Source organism: Giraffa tippelskirchi, chromosome 4 (genome assembly GCF_054371585.1).
Source record: "Giraffa tippelskirchi isolate mGirTip1 chromosome 4, T2T-mGirTip1v1.2.pri, whole genome shotgun sequence".
NCBI lineage: Eukaryota > Metazoa > Chordata > Mammalia > Artiodactyla > Giraffidae > Giraffa > Giraffa tippelskirchi.
The window spans coordinates 192,821,919-192,845,641 of NC_137278.1; the positions used below are offsets into that span (position 1 = coordinate 192,821,919).

General features: G+C 41.0%; 1 protein-coding gene across 1 annotated transcript in view; it reads right to left on the bottom strand.

Annotated features, from left to right (window-relative positions):
• Positions 1–3,873: 3,873 nt before the first annotated feature.
• The window catches only part of LOC145544985 (uncharacterized), a 52,291-nt gene continuing 32,441 nt past the window's right edge, over positions 3,874–23,723 (bottom strand). The window contains exon 5 of the mRNA XM_081588482.1: positions 3,874–4,049. The gene's annotated coding sequence lies outside the window, so the exon portion shown is untranslated. The remainder of the gene's footprint in view (positions 4,050–23,723) is intronic.

Here is a 23,723-nt window from a genome sequence, read left to right on the forward strand (position 1 = left end):
ATATAAAATAAAAAGTTTAAAAAGCCTCCTCAACTTGCAACTTTTAGGTTGTGTGTTTTTCTTTTGATCAACAGTTTTTGTTATTCTTGATGTGCTTTGAAATCTTTGATTTGATCCCTTAATGATTCCTACTCATTCAGCCTCTGGTGACTGTCTCAATGAATTTTAGTGGCTCATCTATCAATTCTCCTTCTCCACCAGAAAGTGGAGAAATGGCCCAGGCCTGAGTTTCACCTTACCTTAGTGCAGAGGAGCCTGGAAGGCTACAGTCCATGGGGTCGCAAAGAGTTGGACACAACTGAGTATGCACACATTGCAATAAGAATAAATTTGGACAATAAATATGGCAATAAAAATGACAATCAGTTTGGTCAGTGGATAGAGCTGGACCATGAGAATGGTCTTATGGGAGTGGTCCAGTTGTTTGTGCTAGTAAAGTCTAAACCTCTCAGTTATTTCAATTTTTTTTTTCCTGAGGAAATTTTCATTCCTGACAAGAGAAATCTGACTGGACAAGTAGCAGGGAAAAAGCATTTGCTCCTTAAATGAGAAGAATTAATTCTCTCTGTCACACAAGCAGTGCAGCAAAGGCTATAAACTGTCTAGTACCATAGCCATGAGCAGTAGTTAATTGTATAAATTAATTAAAATTAAATAAAATGGAAAATGCAAGTACTCAATGTCCACCTATGACCAATGACTTACAGCACAGATTGAGGAATTTCCAGATGGTGGAAAGCCATGGATGTGCCCTCTGCTCCTGTCTAAGAGTGAGGGCAGTGGGAGAAAGGCTTACCCTAGATTTTGCTGAACTGCTCAGTCTCTGGCTTGTATATGCTTGATTGACTTTTATTTCAAGTCTTCTTCATGAGACAGTCCCACAGATTGATACACATAGGTGGAGAATGCAGTGACTTTTGGGAACAGGATTTCAGTTGGGAGTTCACCAAAGAGTCATTTGAACTGTTGAGTGAAGAGTCCAGGAAAGAACCTATTGAGAAATCCAAAGAAAAGTCAAGACAGCCCTAAATTAACTCCAGCGAGGAGTACAGTTGGAAAGGCAATCCTGATTGATTATGAGTGGGAGGATAAGCAGTAGCCTGCTTGGGAATCCAATGGACAAGGAAGAGGAAAAAAAAAAAAAAATAGGAAAACTAATAAGTAAATTCTTCTTTTGAATACTGTTTTCATTTTCGTGGACCATCTCGTCAAAGGGGATCCCGATGCCACAGTGGACAAATGGGGTCTTATGATCACACCGATACTAATCTCATGGATATTCTATCTCAGAGAGTTTCTCCCTGTTCTTTATCAAGCTTTAAAACTTACTGTGTTCCAGGCATACGGCTAAGTTCTGGAGAACAGAAAGAGGATTTAGATGGACTTTCTTCTCTAGGTTCTTACAGTCTAACATTCTGTGACTCTATTCCATATGCATCTGTAGCAGAGTATTTCTGGAATACTGTGACTGCTTTCTCCTCTAGTGAGACTCTTTCTAGTAAGGGGTCTAACTGGCTCCTTTCGAGTGAAACAACTGTGTTTTGTTACCTATATTATTTCATGGACATTTGGCCTTGGGATGGAATCAGTCAGTGCTGTACTCAGACATGGGCCTCCCAGGTGGTGTAGTAGTAAAGAATCCACCTGCCAATGCAGGAGATATAAGAGATGTAGGTTCGATTCCTGGGTTGGGAAGATCCCTGGGAGAAGGGCATGGCAACCCACTCCAGTATTCTTGCTTGGAGAATTCTATGGACAGAGGAGCCTGGTGGGCTACAGTCTATAGGGTCGAAAAGAGTTGGACATGACTGAAGTGACTTAGCATGCACACAGACATCTAAGTTTGCTTAAAATTAAAAAATCATTGAATGAAATATTCTTTAAATGCTTTACAGTTTTCACACACTGACACATCATCATCCAAAGTCCATAGTCTATATTAGGTTTCACGCTTGGTGTTGTACATTCTATGAATTTGGACAAATTTATGACACATGTCCACCATTACAGTATCAGACAGTGGTTTCACTGCCTTTAAAGCTCTCTTGGTGGCTCAGTAGAGAATTCTTGGATTCTCAGTAGAGAATCTGCCTGCAATGCAGGAGATGCAGTTTCGATCCCTGGGTCGTGAAAATCCCATGGAGAAGAAAAAGGCAATCCACTCCAGTATTCTTGCTCAGGAAGACCCATGGACAGAGGAACTGGGTGGGCTATAGTCCACGGGGTCACAAAGAGTCAGTCAGACATGACTTAGTGACTAAACCACAACCACCCTGCTCTGCCTGTTCCTCCTTTCCTTCCCTTTATCCCCTGGGTAAGTTTATTTTTTGTCTGCAATAACTTTCAAATAAAAAAAAACAACACTCCCTCCCACCTCCTCTTCACATACAGAGCAATGGGAAAACAGCCACTAGAAATGAGGAGGGAGAATTATATGCTCTTTGGCCCTGTTACTGAGGTTACCATGTTTTTTTTTTTTCTGTAGCTCTTTTGTCTGAAGCTCTCATCCAAATACAGATTTCAGATACCTGATTTTGATGGTGGATGTCTATCTAATACCAAATTTCTTACATGCCCATTGCCTCTGAATCCCTTCTCTGTATCCAGTTTCTACCATGCATTTAGATGTGGAAAACAAGAATTTACTTTTAATGTGTTTGGCACCTCACAGTGAGGGGTGGAAGCGCTCCTCCTGAGGAATTAGATAGTGTCCTGCGGTGGAAAGAATACTGGATTTAGAGTCATATTTTAGCCCCCACTTTTCTATGTGCACTTGGTATATGATGATGGTTACAGTATGGTATTTTTTTAGTACTTACTAAATATTCAGTATTACTAAGTATCCTAATTCTCATCACAACCCCAGGAGGTAGGTATTGTTATTCCCATATTCCTTATGGGAAAACTGAGGCAGAGATATGCTAAGGAATTTGCCAAAAGGCAGCATCGTCATTGGAAGCCAAATAATCTTATCTAATCTTTCTGAATCTGCATTTCCTCCTCACTAAAATGAAGGTATTGGGCCAGATGATTGCTGAGTTCACTTCTATTCTAAAACTCTCTGGGTCTGTGAGGTTTTACAGACAGGGACCCCTACCCCCGCCTCCGGTCCCCCCCCCCACCCTGCCCATGACAATTGCAGGATGGTTTATTTCATGTAGTAATGTCCTGGATAGCTGCCTTTATCAGGACTGCAAGAACTTTCCTTTTTCACTCCCTGTTATTTTGGTTAAGGTTGCTGTTTTTTAGGGCGTGAAGTTGGCATCAACTGAGACAAAGGAACCAATAACTCTTCTTTATAAGGAAGTGTGGATCGACCCATTTTTCCTACCTCTAAAGAACCAGAATCAAGTCCTGAAGATACTCAGTAAAATTGGAATAATAACTAACACAAGGATCTTGTTAGACTCAAATAAGACAATGTTTAGGAACTGTTTTGTAACTTGTCAAATTCTACATAAATGCAGGAACTATTGGTATTGCCATGTAATACTGATTCACAGGTCAGAAATTTGGGTAGTTTTCCTTTTTGATTTCCATGTATGGTACATTTAGGAAGCCTAAATGAACATACATTCTACCTGCTAGGATTAATATCCATGCTGATAAAAGGGTAAAATACTCCAGCCTTGTTTTTGCTTTTCTAGGGTCAGGTCACAATAACCTCTGTAAACAGACCTCTAGTATGTTTAGTCATTAGCCAGAGACCTAGGGGCACAATGCTGCTCCATTTTCCATTAAATTTCCCTAACTAATTAGAATTAGAAGTACAAGCAGGGCACAATCCTGTAGGTTTCCTCTAAAATGCAGCTTGAGTTGTGAATTTAGAATTCTGCTTGATCTCAGGCTGCTCACCCCATCCATATCACCCACCTGTATTTTTTTTGCATGGAAAAGCAGGCTACTTGTCGGTATTTCCTGGGTTCTTTTTTCCTGGCTTCCTGGATCTCTGGGCTTGTGTTATGGATACTTTTCTTGTTTGGGAGCACCCATTGCTGGATCACACAGAATGGCTGTCATAGGATGGCCCCCTGAATTGAGGACAGAGACTGTAAACAAAGTAGGTTTGAAAAGGTCAGTTTCTTCATTTATTCGCTCATCGATTCAATGAATATTTATTTTATTGATCTCCCACCATATTAAGAACGTGGTTGAGGATATAAAATAAAGGAATTGATATTGCTGGGTATACTGGGGCTTCTTGTTTGCCACGGAGGATGGAAAGAACACAGCAATGTTTCCTTATCATTGATATTGAGTAACTGCCTGAAAGAGGCCATCCAAACGAGGTACCTTTATCATAAACCACAAAGGCCTGGAAGACAAAATATCTATCTGGCTGTTCTCCTAGAAATGTTCCAATGATTAAGATTCCATAGATTTTTCCTGTAGTTCTTAGAAAAATTATCAGTTAAACCATCAAATATGTTTTTGTGCTTTAAGCAAGAGAACTTGCAAGGTTACATGTTCCATCAACAGTTTGTGAATCAGGCCACATCTAATCTAGCAGATAGAAAAGAATTCCCAGGAGCTGTACTAAATGAAAAACTCAAACACAGAAGGAATCAGGAACAAGAAAGTTATATGAGGCAACAAACAAACAAACAAACAAACCAGGTTGGTTATGGCAAAGTTGCTTTCCTTCAGGGGTTGGCAAAGGGTCTAACAGGCACATTACTTAAATAGTGCTGATCAAGAGAACCCTGAATGACTGCTTTAAGATTCCATTTCTAGAAGAACTGAAACTGTAATTAAGTCTCAGTTTGGTGACATGGGGATTAGCATAAACAACTTCTTTTGGGGCTTGTTGTCTTGATTTCAATACTTTTTACCTAAACCCCAAAATAATTGCTCCCCCACAAATAACTGCTCATTGTCTCTTGATCGTTTTTGCTCCCCTGCTTACTTCCTTAATTTTCTTTATTCTTGACCTGTCTTGGCTGCATCTGATGCTATTTACTATCTCCTTGAAGTACTCTCCTTCCTCATTTTCTGTGTCCATGTAACATTATGGTTTTCTACTTCTCTGTCTCCTTTGCTGGCTTTTCCTTAGTCATCCTAAATGAAAGAATTTCCTAGACTAAGCTTCTTCCTAGTCTTCCTGTCATTCCCCATCTGTCTTGGAATCGTATCTACTCTTTGCTCACAATCATCACTTCAGAGCAAATGAATCACACATATCTATGCGTAAAGCAAAATCTCATGGACTTCAGCCTCATGGTTTCTGCTGCTTATGGAATATTCCCATAAAGATTCTCTTAAAGCAACATAACTTCCACTAGCCAAACCGATATTGCCCCCTGCTGAAAATTCTCTCCTCACCCACGCTCTTCTCTTCCTAACACCATTCAGAAACTGGTTCCTGGTTTGACCGCCTGTGTATGTCATTGGAATAATTCACTCTTTAAAACTTGGAGTTGTTTTCCCACTCCCTGGACCCTCACTTCTCATGCCATCCACAAAAATTTAATTTGATGATTGTATGCTATTCTTGCTACTTAATGTCTTGCCTGTGCTACTGTGGCACCCTCTTCTCTTCTTTAAAATTTGGCTGATTGTCTTCATACAATATGAGTTGGATCAGCTTAATCTACTAAAAAGCCTTCGTGCATGCGTGCTCAGTTGTATCTGATTCTTTGCAACCTCATGGACTGTAGACCGCCAGATTCCTCTGTCCATGGTATTTCACAGACAAGTATACTGGAGTGGGTTGCCATTTTCTTCTCCAGGGGATCTTCCAGACCCCAGAGATTGGACCTGCATCTCTTGCATTTCCTGCTTTGCAGGTGGATTCTTTACTACTGAGCCACCAGGGATGCCCTTCAGTAACAGGCTATTATCTACCAATGAGTCAAATATCTTTGGTCTAGGGTAGGCATTCCATTCTATGGTCTCAGATTCCTATGCTTTCTGAAACATCCCTGTAAGAGAAATTAGCCTAATTGCTATTCCTTGAATATGTCCTCTGCTCTCTTATCTTTGCCTCTATGTGTATTTAGTTGGATTATTTCTTCTTCCTGATAATCCTCCCTGTTTTACTCATCATTTTCCCCGATGAAATCTTTCTACCTTCTAAGATCCAATTAAAATGTAACTTCCTTTATGAAAGCTTCCTGAACAACTAGCCAAGAATATCTTTAGAGACAGAGACAGTCTTTATGTCACTAGAGTCTAGCATACTTCCTGACTCATTGAGTTTTTGAACAACTGTTGACTTAACCATTGTTAGTGAGTGTAATCTCTGTCTCCTCTGAATCACCAGAATACCCTATACTTCCTTAAGGCTCTTGTCATATTATGTTTTTTACTTCATTTGTATCCATAGCTTCAAGCCCTTGCAATAGTGAAAAATTCTGAAAAAAAAATAGGTGATTCATCAGTATATGTTAAATGAATGAACTCGAGGAGGCATAAAGTAGGGAGTATGCTGGGTTATTAATCAGAAAGTTTGCTCAAATGGTTAAAACTGGTGCTAAGGAGAAAATGGAACACTCCTACACTGTTGGTAAGAATGTAATTTGCTGCAGCCACCATGGAAAACAGCATAGAGATTTCTCAAAAAACTGAAAATAGAACTACCATATGATATAGCAATTCCACTCCTGTGTGTATATCTGAAAGAAACAAAAGCACTAATTCAAAAAGATGCATGCACTCCAATGTTCATAGTAGCATTATTTACAATTGCCAAAATACGGAAGCAACAGAGAAATGGGTAAAAAAGATGTGGTACACACACACACACACACACACACATCATGGAATACTACTCAGCCATAAAAAATAATGAAATTCTGCCATTTGCAGCAACATGGGTGGATTTGGAGGGCATTATGCTAAGTGAAATAAGTTAGAAAAGACATATACTGTATGATATCACTTATACGTGGTATCTAAAAAATACAACAAACTAGTGAATATAACAAAAAAGAAGCAGACTCCCAGATATAGAGAACAAACTAGTGGTTACCTGTGGGGAGAGGGAAGAGGAAAGGGTAAATATAGGAGCAGAGGGGGAAAAAAGGTTATTATGAGATTATATAAAATTATGTGTGTTAAACTTATGAAAACTGTAAGGCATTACAGAATTGAACGAATCTTCCACTCTATTTAAAAAAAACTAAGCAGTGAATCAGTACCTGGATAAAATAAGAATCAAATACTTGTTAAATGTGTGAATCTAAGAATAAAATTTATAATATCTCATAAAGTGAATGGACTATAATCCTCCATGAGTATTGAGCAGTAAAAATAATGCATTTTTTTTTTAAGAAATAGAAGAAACTGTTAATCATGGTTTCAGGGTTAGGAAGCAGAGGTATTTTCCGTTTCAATTTTATACTTTTAAGCTTTGTTTGAAATTTTTATCAGGTACTATATTCATTTTATTTGAATAAATATGTTATTTTATTCTATTTTTATTTTTTCTATAGTTTTATTGAGATTTAATAGATATATAGCACGTATAAGTTTAAGGTGTACAGCACAACGATTTGACTTAACCTGCATTATGAAATGATTATCACAGTAAGTTCAGTGAACATCCATCATCTTATATAAAATCTTATAATGAAATATGGGCTCTTTCATTCTTTATCCATCCTTTAACTTCTATTCAGCTTTACCTAAATGAGTGTTGGGGTGGTTAAGAGGAGGCTCATTTGTAAGAAAAATCAGTTCAGTTCAGTCGCTCAGTCGTGTCCGACTCTTTGCAACCCCATGAATCACAGCACGCCAGGCCTTCCTGTCCATCACCAACTCCCGGAGTCTACCCAAATGCATGTCCATCGAGTCGGTGATGCCATCCAGCCATCTCATCCTCTGTCGTCCCCTTTTCCTCTTGCCCCCAATCCTTCCCAGCATTAGGGTCTTTTCCAATGAGTCAACCCTTCGCATGAGGTGGCCAAAGTATTGGAGTTTCAGCTTCAACATCAGTCCTTCCAATGAACACCGAGGACTGATCTCCTTTAGGATGGACTGGTTGGATCTCCTTGCAGTCCAAGGGACTCTCAAGAGTCTTCTCCAACACCACAGTTCAAAAGCATCAATTCTTTGGCGCTCAGCTTTCTTCACCGTCCAACTCGCACATCCCTACATGACCACTGGAAAATCCATAGCCTGGACTAGATGGACCTTTGTTGGCAAAGTAATGAATCTGCTTTTAAATATGCTATCTAGGTTGGTCATAACCTTCCTTCCAAGGAGTAAGCGTCTTTTAATTTCATGGCTGCAATCACCATCAGCAGTGATTTTGGAGCCCAAAAAATAAAGTCTGACACTGTTTCCAATGTTTCCCCATCTATTTGCCATGAAGTGATGGGACCAGATGCCATGATCTTAGTTTTCTGAATGTTGAGCTTTAAGCCAACTTTTTCACTCTCCTCTTTCACTTTCATCAAGAGGCTCTTTAGTTCTTCTTCACTTTCTGCCATAAGGGTGGTATCATCTGCATATCTGAGGTTATTGATATTTCTCCCGGCAATCTTGATTCCAGCTTGTGTTTCTTCCAGCCCAGCGTTTCTCATGATGTACTCTGCATATAAGTTAAATAAGCAGGGGGACAATATACAGCCTTGACGTACTCCTTTTCCTATTTGGAACCAGTCTGTTGTTCCGTGTCCAGTTCTAACTGTTGCATCCTGACCTGCATACAGGTTTCTCAAGAGACAGGTCAGATGGTCTGGTATTCCCATCTCTTTCAGAATTTTCCACAGTTTATTGTGATCCACACAGTCAAAGGCTTTGGCATAGTCAATGAAGCAGAAATAGATGTTTTTCTGGAGCTCTCTTGCTTTTTCGATGATCCAGCGGATGTTGGCAATTTGATCTCTGGTTCCTCTGCCTTTTCTAAAATCAGCTTGAACATCTGGAAGTTCATGGTTCACATATTGCTGAAGCCTGGATTGGAGAATAATGGTGAATAAAATTCCATGGTGAATTTGTATTACATCTCTTGGAGAGGTCAGGAAAACACACTCAAACCTTTTCTTTCTTTTTCCTTATGTAACTTGAAATGTGATAGGGGAAACTAATGTTCTTTCATTTAGCTTCTCCAATCTCTCACAGCACTGATGCTGAAGCTGAAACTCCAATACTTTGGCCACCTGATGTGAAGAACCGACTCATTTGGAAAGGCCCTGATGCTGGGAAAGACTGAAGGCAGGAGGAGAAGGGGATGACAGAAGATGAGATGGTTGGATGGCATCACTGACTCAATGGACATGAGTTTGAGTAAACTCCAGGAGTTGGTGATGGACTGGGAGGCCTGGCATACTGCAGTCCATGGGGTCACAAAGAGTCGAACACAATTGAGTGACTGAACTGAACTGAACCTCTTACAGGGGAACGTAACTCAATCCGGTGTCAGTAAAGAAGCAGCTATGCATTTATTTATTTTAAAACATTTATATTGGAGCATAGTTGTATAGGGGCTTCTCTGACAGCTCAGTGGTAAAGAAATTGCCTGCAATGTAGGAGATGTGGGTTTGATGCCTAGGTCGGGAAGATCCTCTGGAGGAGGAAATGGCAATCCACTCCCGTATTCTTGCTTGGGAAATCCCATGGACAGAGGAGCCTGGCACGCTATAGTCCATATGAGGAGAGTGAATGAAATATCCTGATTCAAATTTTACATGGATGGGATCCTGCTAAGGTTCAATGTCTGTTAAAATGCATGAACTAATTTGGTCTGAACTAGTGGGTGAAACTCCCAGCTAGGTACAATTAGGGAACACAATGCCATAACTTTGTATAAATCTTGCCTCTGCTGTCTGAACCTTTCAATATAGTTGGGCAGAGACATAAGGAAGGAGTTAATACTGAACTCTCAGAGTAATTACTTTGACACTGAAATGATGGATAAAGATCAGCTTGCATAGGGAAGAGATGGAAACTGACTCTGAGCTACAATGTTTCAATTGAATGCTGCTTCAATCTCTTACTAGCTCTGTAACTTTGGCAAGTTACTTAAATTCTTTGTGCCTCAATTTCCTCACTTGTAAACCACAAGTAGTGATAATAATTTATGATTGCTATGAGGATTAAAATGAGTAAATATTTTAAAATACCTAGAATTTGGAAAATATTTTGAATTGTGTCTAGTAAACAGTAATTGTCATTTAGCTGTTATTAATTGTTCTAGCTATTTTTAGAAATTTTAATTGTGGTAAAAAAACTCATACAATTTGCCACTTCACCATTTTTAGGGGTACACTTCAGCACTATTAAGTATATTCACCTTGTTGTGCAACAGATCTTTAGAAGTTTCTCACTCTATGTCCATTGGACAACAACTTCCACTTCTCCCTGTCAACTACTGCTTTATTTTTTCAATCATCTGTTTCTCCGAGTTCGACTACTTGAGGTGTTTCACATAAGTGGAATCACTCAGTATTGGCCTTTTTGTCACTGGCTTATTTCGTCTTCCCTGGTCACTCAGCTGGTCAAAGAATCTGCCTACAATGCGGGAGACCTGGGTTTGATCCCTGGGTCGGGAAGATCCCCTGGAGAAGGAAATGGCAACCCACCCCAGTATTCTTGCCTGGAGAATCCCATGGATGGAGGAGCCTGGTAGGCTACAGTCCATGGGGTCGCAAAGAGTCAGACATGACTGAGTGACTTCACTTTCTTTCTTCATTTCATTTTGCATAATGTCATCCAAGTTTGTCCATAAGACCTTATTCATAGTACGTGACAAGATTTCCTTCCTTTTTAAAGGCTAAATGATATTCCATTGTATTTTAAAAACATATCTTATTTATCCATTCATCTGTTGATGGATGTGAGCCCCAACCTCTTATCTATTTTGAATAATGCTGCTATGAACATGGGTGTGCAAACATCTCTTTGAGATCCTGTTTTGAATTCTTTTGGATATATGCCCAGAAGTGGGATTGATGGTTACTAAAGCAATTATATTTTTAACTTTTTGAGGAACCTCCATACTGTTTTCCATTATGGTTGCACCTTTACATTCCCACAATAGTGCATGAGAGTTCCAATTTCTCCACATCCATGCCAATGTTATTTTGTTTGTTTGTAGTTTTGATAATGACTGGAATGTAAAAGTAGGCGGTCAAGAGATAACTGGAGTAATGGGCAAATTTGGCCTTGGACTACAAAATGAAGCAGGGCAAAGGCTAACAGAGTTTTGCCAAGAGAACGCACTGGTCATAGCAAACACTCACTTCCAACAGCACAAGAGAAGACTCTGCACATGGAAATCACCAGATGGTCAACACCAAATTCAGATTGATTATATTCTTTGCAGCCAAAGATTGAGAAGCTCTATACAGTCAGCAAAAACAAGACTGGGAGATGACTGTGGCTCAGATCATGAACTCCTTATTGCCAAATTCAGACTTAAAATGAAGAAAGTAGGGAAAACCATGACACTATTCAGGTATGACCTAAATTAAATCCTGTACGATTATACAGTGGAAGTTAGAAATAGATTTAAGGGATTAGATCTGATAGAGTGTCTGAAGAACTATGGACAGAGGTTTGTGACATTGTACAGGAGGCAATGATCAAGACGATCCCTGAGAAAAAGAAATGCAAAGGCAAAATGGTTGTCTGAGTAGGCCTCACAAATAGCTGAGAAAAGAAGAGAAGCTAAAGGCAAAGGAGAAAAGGAAAGATATGCCCATTTGAATGCAGAGTTCCAAAGAATAGCAAGGAGAGATAAGAAAGCCTTCCTCAGCAATCCATGTAAAGAAATAGAGGAAAACAATAGAATGGGAAAGACTAGAGATCTCCTCAAGAAAATTAGAGATATCAAGGGAACATTTCATGCAAAGATAGGCACAATAAAGGACAGAAATAGTATGGACCTAACAGAAGCAGAAGATATTAAGAAGAGGTGGCAAGAATACACAGAAGAACCATACAAGAAAGATCTTCATGACCCAGATAACCACGATGGTGTGATCACTCACCTAGAGCCAGGTATCCTGGAATGCGAAGTCAAGTGGGCCTTAGGAAGCAACACTACAAACAAAGCTAGTGGAGGTGATGGAATTCCAGTTGAGCTATTTCAAATCCTAAATGATGATGCTGTGAAAGTGCTGCACTCAATATGCCAGCAAATGTGGAAAACTCAGCAGTAGCCACAGGACTGGACAAGATCAGTTTTCATTCCAAGCCCAAAGAAAGATAATGCCAAAGAATGTTCAAACTACCACACAATTGCACTCATCTCACACAACAGCAAAGTAATGCTCAAAATTATCCAAGTCAGGCTTCAAAAGTACATGAACCATGAAATTCCAGATGTTCAAGCTGGATTTAGAAAAGGCAGAGGAAACAGAGATCAAGTTGCCAACATCCGTTGGATCATCAAAAAAGCATGAGAGTTCCAGAAAAATATCTGCTTCTGCTTTACTGAATACACCAAAGCCTTTGACTATTTCAATGACCACAAACTGTGGAAAATTCTTAAAGAGATGGGAATACCAGACCACCTTTTCTGCCTCTTGAGAAATCTGTATGCAGGTCAAGAAGCAACAGTTAGAACTGGACATGGAACAACAGACTGGCTCCAAATTGGGAAAGGAGTATGTCAAGGCTGTATATTGTCACCCTGCTTATTTAACTTATATGTAGAGTATATCACTTGAAATGATGTGCCAGATGAAGCACAAGCTGGAATCAAGACTGCTGGGAGAAATATCAATAATGTCAGATATGCAGATGACACCACCCTTAGGGCAGAAAGTGAGGAAGAACTAAAGAGCCTCTCGATGAAAGTGAAAGAGAAGAGTGAAAAGCTGGCTTAAAGGTCAACATTCACAAAACTAAGATCATGGCATCTGGTCCCATCATTTCATGGCAAATAGATGGGGAAACAATGGAAACAGTGGCAGAGTTTAATTTTGGGGGCTCCAAAATCACTGCAGATGGTGACTGCAGCCATGAAATTAATAGGCATTTACTCCTTGGAAGAAAAGCTATGACCAACCTAGACAGCATAATAAAAAGCAGAGACATTACTTTGCCAACAAAGGTTTGTCTAGTCAAAGCTATGGTTTTTCCAGTAGTCATGTATGGATGTGAGAGTTGGACTATAAAAAATGCTGACCCCTGAAGAATTGATGCTTTTGAACTGTGGTGTTGGAGAAGACTCTTGAGAGTCCCTTGGCCTGCAAGGAGATTCAACCATTACATCCTAAAGGAAATCAGGCCTGAATATACATTGGAAGGACCGATGCTGAAGGTGAAACTCCAATACTCTGGCCACCTGATGTGAAGAACCGACTCATTGGAAAAGACCCTGATGCTGGAAAAGATTGAAGGCAGGAAGAGAAGGGGATGATAGAGGATGAGATGGTTGGATGGCATCACAAACTCAATGAACATGAGTTTGAGCAGGCTCTGGCAGTTGGCGATGGACAGCGAAGCCTGGCGTTCTGCAGTCTATAGGGTCGCAAAGAATCAGACACGACCGAGCGACTGAACTGAACTGAACTGAATATGTGTGATGCAGTATCTCATTGTTATACCTATTTTATTTCTTATCAATTAACTATGGAAAACTCCCCCACCCATGAATTGATAGCATCCAATCTTGAAGCAAAATATTTAACAGATAAAGATGGTGCAGTGTCTCAAAATTTCCCATAAGGATGTGTACTAGCACCAGAGAAAACATGGGCCCTAAAACTTTATTCTAACACAGTGAGGTCCATTACTGGTGCACCACAGTGTGTTTCCTTACTTGCTCACTCACCACCAATCAAGACTCTCAGCTAAATCTTAGAATTATCCTTCTCCTCATCACCCTCTTCAATCTCTTTATTTTTAGCATAGGGTTTCTGACTCTGGGAATTCATGTCCTAGAGGAATTAAAGACAACTTTACATAACTCATGGTGGGGATGCCTTGGTCTGTGCCATCCAACGAGCCACCAAGTCCCTTTAATTTCACCTCTGTAAAGTCTTTAGTATCTGTGTATTTCCTTTCATGCCTAGGGCCACCACACTGCTTAACCCACAGCAGTTCTTGTTTGTGTTGCGTCATAGCTGACCTCTTTTCTTTCTGTGCAGGTTTGGTTAGCCTGTCTAAAGCATGACTTTACCAGAACAGTCCTTGATTTAACAACCTTAAGGACTCCACTCTGCTGGCAGAATAATGACTCAACTCATTTCTTGATCTGGTCCCAAATGCCATTTCAGACTGTTTTTTTTATAACCTTCTCTCCTTCTGCCCTCTTTCCTCTCATGTTCTCACTATGTTCTCCAGTCAGGAACTTCTTTTCAATGAAAATGGCCAGTCTTACACTTTTAATTCATTCTTATTCCATTCATTCATCCCATTTCAAGTCATAATAATGATAGCTGCCAATCACTGATCATTTACTATACAGTAATTACATTTAATCCATGGATTAAATGGATTGAATTACATTTAACATTCACAATGACCCTGTGAAATGATTACTATTGTCCCCTGCATTTTGAAGGGTCAAGTAACTTGCACAAGACTGAATTCTCACCAAGACCTGGATTCACAGTCCAGAACTCAAGTTTTTAGCTATGATTTTGTTGCTTGAATGATGATGCCTTCCCACCTATCCCATGTTATAGCTCAATACAGATAAATAATCATTTATTTGGCATTCATTATGTAACTATCATAGACTCTGTAGGAGTGGGCAATGCAAAGCTGATGAAGACAACACCAGCCTTCAGTGGTTTAGAATCTAGCAATTAATATATATTTCCACTATGTTCCCAAATTAATTATCATTCTCATTTCATGACACCTTGAACATTACTATTCGTGCACTTTTTTGTCTCTTCCAATACAGCATTACTTCTTTTGCCTAGAGTCTCTTCTATTTATCTTCTTTCTTTCTATTAGCCCAGAAATATATTAAATTCAAGTGGGACTTCCCTGGTGGTCCAGTGGTTAAGAATCCACCTGCCAATGAAGGGGATATAGGTTTGATTCCTGGTCTGGGAAGATGCCACATGCCATGGAGAAACCAGGCCTGTGCGCCACAATTCCTGAGCCTGTGTGCCTTTGAGCTCCACAACGAGAGGCCACCACAATGAGAAACCCGTGTACCACAAGTAGAGAGTGACCCCTGTTCATATCTGCAACTGGAGAAAGGCCGCAGGCAGCAAAGGAGACCAAGGACAGAAAAAAAAAAAATTATAATAAATAAATAAATAAAAATTCAAGCGAGTCTTAACTCTTTAACTTGTTCCACCTTCCCCATGGAACTTTTCAGGATGATGCTCCTTTGTATTCCCACCTTAAAACAATATTATCAACTCTTTGGAGATCTGAGCCTTTTTTTTAGCACCTAACAATAGCTAATTTTTAGCACGTAATAATAGCTCATTTTTATTATGGTTTTCCTTATTCTAGGCATTTTATATGAACACATTAATTTAATCCTTACAGCAATCTAATAAAGTAAAAACTATTTTTATCTTCATCATGTAAAGAAAAAACTGAGCTCCTATGTGTTATGTAACTTGTCTGTGGTTGCTGGCAGAGACAGGATATATTGGATAGAGTCCAGGCTACTGGACGCCAGAGTCTATGGTTTTGACCTTTTGTCTAGTGCCTCTTCTGCTTTAGTCATGGCATTTCAGTGACTCTGTAAATGTTTTTTAAGTAAATAACTTTTTTTTGTATCTCTAGCGCTGGATTAGAAGTCTCACTATCTTGTTATAAACTGCCTTTGTAATGTAAATATAAATATAAATAAACTTACTCCATGATTATAACCTCTGAGAAACAATCAATTTTGAGGTTTCTTTTGAATTGTTCAAGATACTTAGTGTAATTGCTAAGTCACTGATCATATGCTGGAAAAATGCTTGACGGACCCTAAAAAGACTAGGCTAACCTTTATTGGTATATGATCTGTGAGGTCAGGTATTCATTCTGGGCACCTAGTTCCTCAAGGGAGAAACTTGTCTTGCTCTCTGGAAATTGCCCCTTAAGGGGAGAATGACTGTTGGAGTTTGGAATGGAGAATGGGAGGAGCACTTTGCCCTGGGCCAAACTGCTGGCTCCCCAGCTCCTAGGTGCTTCAGGGCTTCTGTCTGTCGAGGGTGAGATGGCGGGTGAGATGGCGCTAGTGGTGAAGAACCCAACTGCCAATTCAGGAGACTTAAGAGATGCAGGCTTGTTCCCGGGGGTGGAAAGATCCCCTGGAGGAGGGCATGGCAACCCACTCTTCCGTGGAGAATCCCCTGGATAGAGGAGCCTGACGGGCTGTAGTCTATAGGGTTGCACAGAGTCAGACATGCCTGAAGCAACTTAGCAAGCACGCACACATAGAGACATGTCTGCAGGATGTCATTCCCAGCTCAGCCCACATGCCAGAAACTGATCTCATTCTGGAGAAAGTAGTTGCAAAAGCTTTTGCATTCCTTTTGTGTTTTCAGGAAACTTTCCACACTTCCTGCCAGCCTTACATTTTAGCATTTAATTTGGCATTTAATGTACAAATTTTCTAGAAAGAAGGATAGTGATAGTTTTTTCTTTGCTCTAATTAGATCAAATTTGTGCTAACTTGTTTCAATTATAGTGTTTTCTTTTCAGAAGACCACAGATGAATGCGACCAGAGACTAAAGACCAAGAGTCATCTATCATTAAATTATTAATAAATATTTTTATCACCTCTGATGTACCAGACACTTTGCTAGGTTTTGGAGAAATCTGAGGGAATAAGATAGTAAGAAACTTACATTATTTTTTAGCATGGTGAAGAAATTTGAAAGTAAAATGATAGCCACTTTTGATATCTGAAGAGAGGGAAAAAAGGACCTAATTATATATATATATATATATTTATACACCCAAGAATAAAACTGGGGCAAATAGGTTGAAATAACAAGAAGACACATTTTTTCCACTGCAAGGAATAATTGTCCAAAGATGAACTATTCTCCTCAATGCAGTGAGTTCTCCATTACTAGGGATGTTACTTAAAGAAAAGGTTATTCTTACTTGTAAAAAAAGAATTGGTTATTTGATTGAGCTGGGTACAATTTAATATACCTTCAAGCTTTGAGATGATATGATTCTATAACAGTTGATAGCAATGTAAAAAGTTAAGAAAACCAAATTATTTTAATACTATAAAATAGACTTACAATGCCATATCAATAAAAAGACCCTATAATTATAACCTGACAACGTTATTACATCTCAACTTAGCAGAGACATCTCTGGGACTCATTGTGTTAATGACCTAACCATATTTAAGTGATGAGAAAGAATAAAACATTTTCATGAAAGGAGACCAACTTGCTCCCATATTTCAATACAGTGGTCACCCGGAAGCTGTACTTGCACTAACTCCAGTGGAAACTGAGGCACGTAAAAGTTGTACCATGATCTTTGGAAAAGGAAAAAAGGAAAGTGAAGTCACTGAGTCATGTCCGACTCTTTGTGACACCATGGACTGTAGCCTACCAGGCTCATCCATCCATGGGATTTTCCAGGCAAGAATACTAGAGTGGGTTGCCATTTCCTTCTCCAGGAGATCTTCCCAACTGAGGGATTGAACCCAGGTCTCCAGCATTGCAGGCAGATGCTTTACCATCTGTGCTTTGGAAGAACCTCGAAAGCATTATCTATATTTTTTGGTAGTTGAGTTTTGAAACAAAGCTTCTAGAGGAAGTTTCTAGAAGAAGTTGGTCATTTCTGATGACTCTGGTCCAAGTCCTGCGCTCCTTAAAGAGACCAGAGATTCTACTTTGCACATTTGGAAGCCTGATTCTTCCACTTTTCTAGGGAAGGAAACACCCTCACATTGTGCTGACGTGGATGAAATCCTCCCTTTTCCACCAGCCAGTGACTTGCCGTATGATTGTCTGATCTGAGTCTGTTTGCTAGTGTCATTGCTAGTGTCATTTGCCTGCAAGTTTTTCATGAGCTTCTGGCTTCTTAGGCTCCTGACTATTGGGTTTGGTTACACTTCATTGTACAGGCCTTGCCAAGGAAATGTAGTTTCCAGAAACGCAAAATGTGTTGTTTTCCCTCTGCCTTGAAGGTAAAGCCTGTGCAGTACCACATTTCCCAGGACAAAACTGCCAGTGAGCCCAGCCAGACAATCAGGCTGGGGGCACAAATGGAAGAGTTGATTGAGAGCAGAGGCCCCAGCATCAGGCTGCCCAAAGGTTTGCTTTCTGATTCTATAACATTTACTTTCTAAAGTTCCTTAACCTCTCTGTGCCATGGTTTCTTCATCTGGAAAAGGAGAAGAATAAGATTACCTTAGGTTTGGCATTAGGATAAAGAAACATGCCTATGCCAACAGTTAAGTTCTCTATAACTATTAGCTCTTATTACTATTACTGAAAGGTTTCTCTCAATAGTATTGTCAGCCCCATGGTTTCTGAGGAGCAGGAATCAGCCGTGATTCTTTTAAATAAAGAAAACTGAGACCAGAAGTTCTCACAGGATTTGACCCTGGGACTGGAGTTGTGCAGACCTCCTCTCCAGGTAACGGTCCTGACTTCAATGGGCGGAGGCTGACTTAGGTGAGCCGGCCTCACAAACTTCTGTTTTCTCAGCCTGTTTGGTATCTACTGGGGGGGGGGGGAGGGGGGTTAGTAAATATGGCAAATAGATCGGAAACAGTGGAAACAGTGGCAGACTTTATTTTGGGGGCTCCAAAATCACTGCAGATGGTGACTATAGCCATGAAATTAAAAGACGCTTACTCCTTGGAAAGAAAGTTATGACCAACCTAGAAAACATATTAAAAAGCAGAGACATTACTTTGCCAACAAAGGTCCATCTAGTCAAGGCTATGGTTTTTCCATTAGTCATGTATGGATGTGAGAGTTGGACTATAAAGAAAGCTGACAGCTGAAAAATTGATGCTTTTGAACTGTAGTGTTGGAGAAGACTCTTGAGAGTCCCTTGGACTGCAAGGAGATCTAACCAGTCCATCCTAAAGAAGATCAGTCCTGAGTATTCATTGGAAGGACTGATGTTGAAGCTGAAACTCCAATACTTTGGCCACCTGATGTGAAGAACCGACTCATTTGAAAAGACCTGATGCTGGGAAAGATTGAAGGCAGGAGGAGAAGGGGATGACAGAGGATGAGATGGTTGGATGGTATCACCGACTCAATGGACATGAGTTTGAGTAAACTCTGGGAGTTGGTGATGGACAGGGAGGCCTGGCGTGCTGCAGTCCATGCGGTCGCAAAGAGTCAGACATGACTGAGCAACTGGACTGAGGAGGGTTAGAGTCAGTGCTCAGCCAAGGATGCCTCTCAGCTTCATACTGCCCCCTAGAGGACTGGGAATGTCATTAGCAGGAGCCAGTCCTCACAGCTAAGAGCTCCCACATGTTCAAGGAATGGAGGCAGGGCGTGAGTATCTTCAGGTGAAATCTGGAGTCATGTAGTGTCTCAGCCTCTAGGTTCCTCACCAGAAAAAAATTAGGATAAGAGTGACTCTTTCACAGAATCATGGTGAATATCCAGTGAGACCGTGGCACATGTGAAATCTTACCATTTTAGGTATTTCTGTGATTATAACAGTTGCGCTAGTTATCATTCTGATCACGGTTCTCTTGCAGGGACCTGCTGGAGTTAGAAGCCTGTTCGCACAGGGCTCTCACTCATCACCAAAGTAGCCAGCAGGCTCTCACCACCGTTCTTAGTCTCGTAGCCTGACAAACGGTGGCATTTCAGGGGCTCAGTAAAGCATTTTTAGGCTCCCAACTACAGCTTTCCCCGATGGCTCATCAGGTAAGGAATCTGCCAGCAATGCAGGAGACACAGGAGACATGGGTTCAATCCCAGGGTGGGGAAGATCCCCTGGAGAAGGAAATGGAAACTCATTCCAGTTTTCTTGCCTGGAGAATCCCGGTGGACTGAGGAGCCTGGCAGGTTACATTCCATGGGGTCGCAAAGAGTCAGACACGACTGAGCACAAGGCACAGGCTGAAGCACGCTATAGGATACACCTGCAGCCCTGGGTCAGGAGGGGAGCGTCTGCGATCTGGTGGAACAAGAAGCCCTGCCCCTGGTGGGAATGGGGCAAAGGACTCAAACATCATGGGCAAGGATCTCATTGATGGTTTCCTCCAAACTCCTTGCTTCCTCCCTCTGCCCCTCACCCCTCTACTTACCTTTTCCTTCCTTTGCTCCAGGGCAATCTCATCCTTTGTGAGTGAAGTTTTTTTTTTTTTTTCCTTCCCCTAGCCACCCTGGGAATGCTGACTTCAGAGATCTGGGCCTGAGGTTGTATAAATGCCCTGCGGAGTTGCAGTCCAGCACTCTTGTCCTCCCCACCTCTGCCAGCCTCCTGGGCTCTCTGCCCAGCACCACCAGCACCATGCTCCGGCAAGCGCTTCTCCTCTCCACCTGCTTCATTCTGGCTATGACTTATCCTGTGCTGCTTCAGGGTGAGTGGACATTGGGAGGCCTTTTGGAGAAGAGGGCTAAAATCCATTCGCTGTGTGTGTGAGTGTATTTGTGTGTGTATGTGTGAAACAGAGCCAGAGGCCTTGTAAAGTGAGGTGGGGGTGGGCGGCTGAGCTCTGAGGCCTTGGGGAATTTGAGTGGCTTGGCTAAGACTAAGGCTGTGTTTTGACCCTGCCTCATATAGGTAGTCAGGCTACCTGACTGATAGTTAGATGGAATTAGGGTTGATGATGAAAGGGGTCCTGGGGTTTCCTTGTGGTCCCCCTCACTATCAGGTACTAAAAGAGGCTTTACTCCATTTGGTTCAGGTTAAAAAGCCTTGTAGGTCTTCATAGAATTGGTCCACTCCAGCTTCTTTGGCATTAGTAGTTGGGGCATAGATTTGGATTACTGTGATGCTGAATGGTTTGCTTTGGAAAGGAACTGAGAACATTCTGCTGTTTTTGAGATTGCACCTATGTACTGCATTTTGGTCTCTTTTGACGACTATGAGGGCCACTCCATTTCTTCCTGGACTCAGATCAATTTCTCAAAAGGAGAGTTCCCTTTTCTCCTCATCCTCTTCAGAATTTTTTGTCTGTAGATTTTTTTTTTTATGATGGCTTTTCTAACCAATGTGAGGTGATACCTCATTAGAGGTTTGATTTGCATTTCTCTAATAATGAGCGATTCATGGAGTCGCAGAGAGTCGGACACGACTGAGAGACTGAACTGAACATGAGCGATATTGAGCATTTTTTCATGTGTTTATTGGGCATCTGTATGTCTTCTTTAGGGAAATGTCTATTTAGGTCTTCTGCCCATTTTTTGTTTAGGTTGTTTGTTTCTCTGATCTTGAAGTACATGAGCTGCTTGTATATTTTGGAGGTGAATCTTTGTCAGTCATTTCATTTGCAATTATTTTCTCCCATTGTTTGGGCTATCTTTTCCTCTTGCTTATACTTTCCTTTGCTGTGCAAAAGCTTTTAAATTTAAAGGAACCCTCTTGCACTGTTGTTGGGAATGTAAATTGACACAGCTACTATGGAGAATAGTATGGAGATTCCTTAAAAAAAAACCTAGGAACAAAACTACCATATAACCCAGCAATCCCACTACCGGGCATAAAATTTGAGAAAACCATAATTGAAAAAAACACATGTACCCCAATGTTCACTGCAGCACCATTAACAATAGCTCAGATATGGAAACAACCTAGATGTCCATCAACAGATGAATGAATAAAGAAGTTTTGGTCTATATATACAATGGAATATTACACAGCCATGAAAGGGAACACATTTGAGTCAGTTCCAGTAAGGTGGATGAACCTAGAGCCTGTTATACAGAGTGAAGTAAGTCAGAAAGAGAAAAACAAATAATGCATATTAATGCATATATATGAAATCTAGAAAGATGATACTGATGAACCTATTTGCAGGGCAGGAATAGAGACACAGACATAGAGAACAGATTTGTGGACACTGTGAGGAAAGGAGAGGGTAGGATGAATTGCGAGAATAGCACTGAAACATATATATTACCATATGTAACATAGATAGCTAGTGGGAAGTTGCTGTATAACACAGGGAGCTCAACGTGGTGCTCTGTGACAACTTATAGGAATGAGATAGGGTGGTGGGTGGGAGAGAGCTCCAAAAGGGAGGGGACATGTATACTTATGACTGATTCATATGTTGCAGGGTAGAAGCCAAAACAACATTGTAAAGCAATTATCCTCCAATTAAAATTAATTTTTTAAAAACACAAAAAAGAGGAGGGATGTTCATTCATTTCCATTTAAGTGCTAATTTTCCCCTCTACCTCCCAGTTCTTCTCCTTCTAGTAGCTCTCAATTTATCCACTGCTGGGTCTGGATTTTTTATTGCATATGAATGAATGATAAAGCAAATGACTAAATTAAGGCTCATGATTTTGGCCTCATTGGCAGGCTGCCCACAACCTGCTGGACTAGGCAGCCATGAAGACTGCGGTCTTTCATTCCAGCCCAAGCAGGCCCAGGTTGTAGGTTCATCAGGTTATGATACTTTTGTGGTTCACAAGTCCCAGGTGACTGGATTATGCATTCTCTGGGGCAGACTGGAAAATGAAGTACTAAATATAGCCTGCTAATTTTGGCCACCTCATGAGAAGAGTTGACTCATTGGAAAAGACCCTAATGCTGGGAAGGTTTGGGGTCAGGAGGAGAAGGGGATGACAGAGGATGAGATGGCTGGATGGCATCACCGACTCAATGGACATGGGTTTGGGTAGACTCCGGGAGTTGGTGATGAACAGGGAGACCTGGTGTGCTGCGATTCATGGGGTCACAAAGAGTCAGACACGACTGAGCGACTGAACTGAACTGAACTGAAATGAAAATGGTAGGAGGCCCTATTTTAAAGTCAAATCCATTCTTGCTTTTGCATCTTGGAAATAGATGCTGTCCTTGCTCCTTGTCCTGATAATTTTGTTTTAGGAGCTTGAAAGAATTATATAGGAGAGTTTTTTAAATTTTATTCCATTGCAGTCTGACTGATTCATATTTAGAGGCATAGTATCAAATCCTCCTTCCTAAACCAGCCCCTCAAAGAGGGAGGAGTAGGAGCCTATGAGCATACTCCTGGTAGTTAGTCTTCTGGACATTCTAGCATTTGGTAAAAGAGAAACTTGTGGGGAGACCAGTATGAGTCAATATACCTTTTTCTGTCCAATGTTTTCCCTGGAAAAAGACCTAGCTGTGAATGAAAGGGCGTGGAGATGGAAATATTCTCACTAGAAAGTACTTGAGCTGTTTTTTCTTCTTACCTCCTCAAGAATTCATCGCTGACTTAGAGTCAACCATTGACATAGAGTCCACTGGCCTTGAGTCAACCAGCGGCCTAGAGTTAACCACTGGCCTGGAACTGACCACTGGCCTAGAGTCAACCACTGGCCCCACTGACCTGGAGTCGACAACTGTCCTAGAGTCAACCACAGGCCTAGAGTCAACAATTGGCTTAGAGTCGACAACTGGCCCCACTGACTTGGAGTTGACCATTGGCCTAGAGTCAACCACTAGCCCCACTAACCTGGAGTCAATCACAGACCTAGAGTCAACCTCTGGCCTAGAGTTGACTACTGACCCCACTGACTTGGAGTTGACCACTGGCCTACAGTCAGCCACTGGCCTAGAGTCGACCACTAGCCCCACTGACCTGGAGTCAAACACTGGCCTACAGTCAACCACTGGTCGCACTAACTTGGAGTCAATCACAGACCTAGAGTCAACCTCTGGCCTAGAAACGACTACTGGCCCCACTGACCTGGAGACGACCACTGGCCTACAGTCAGCC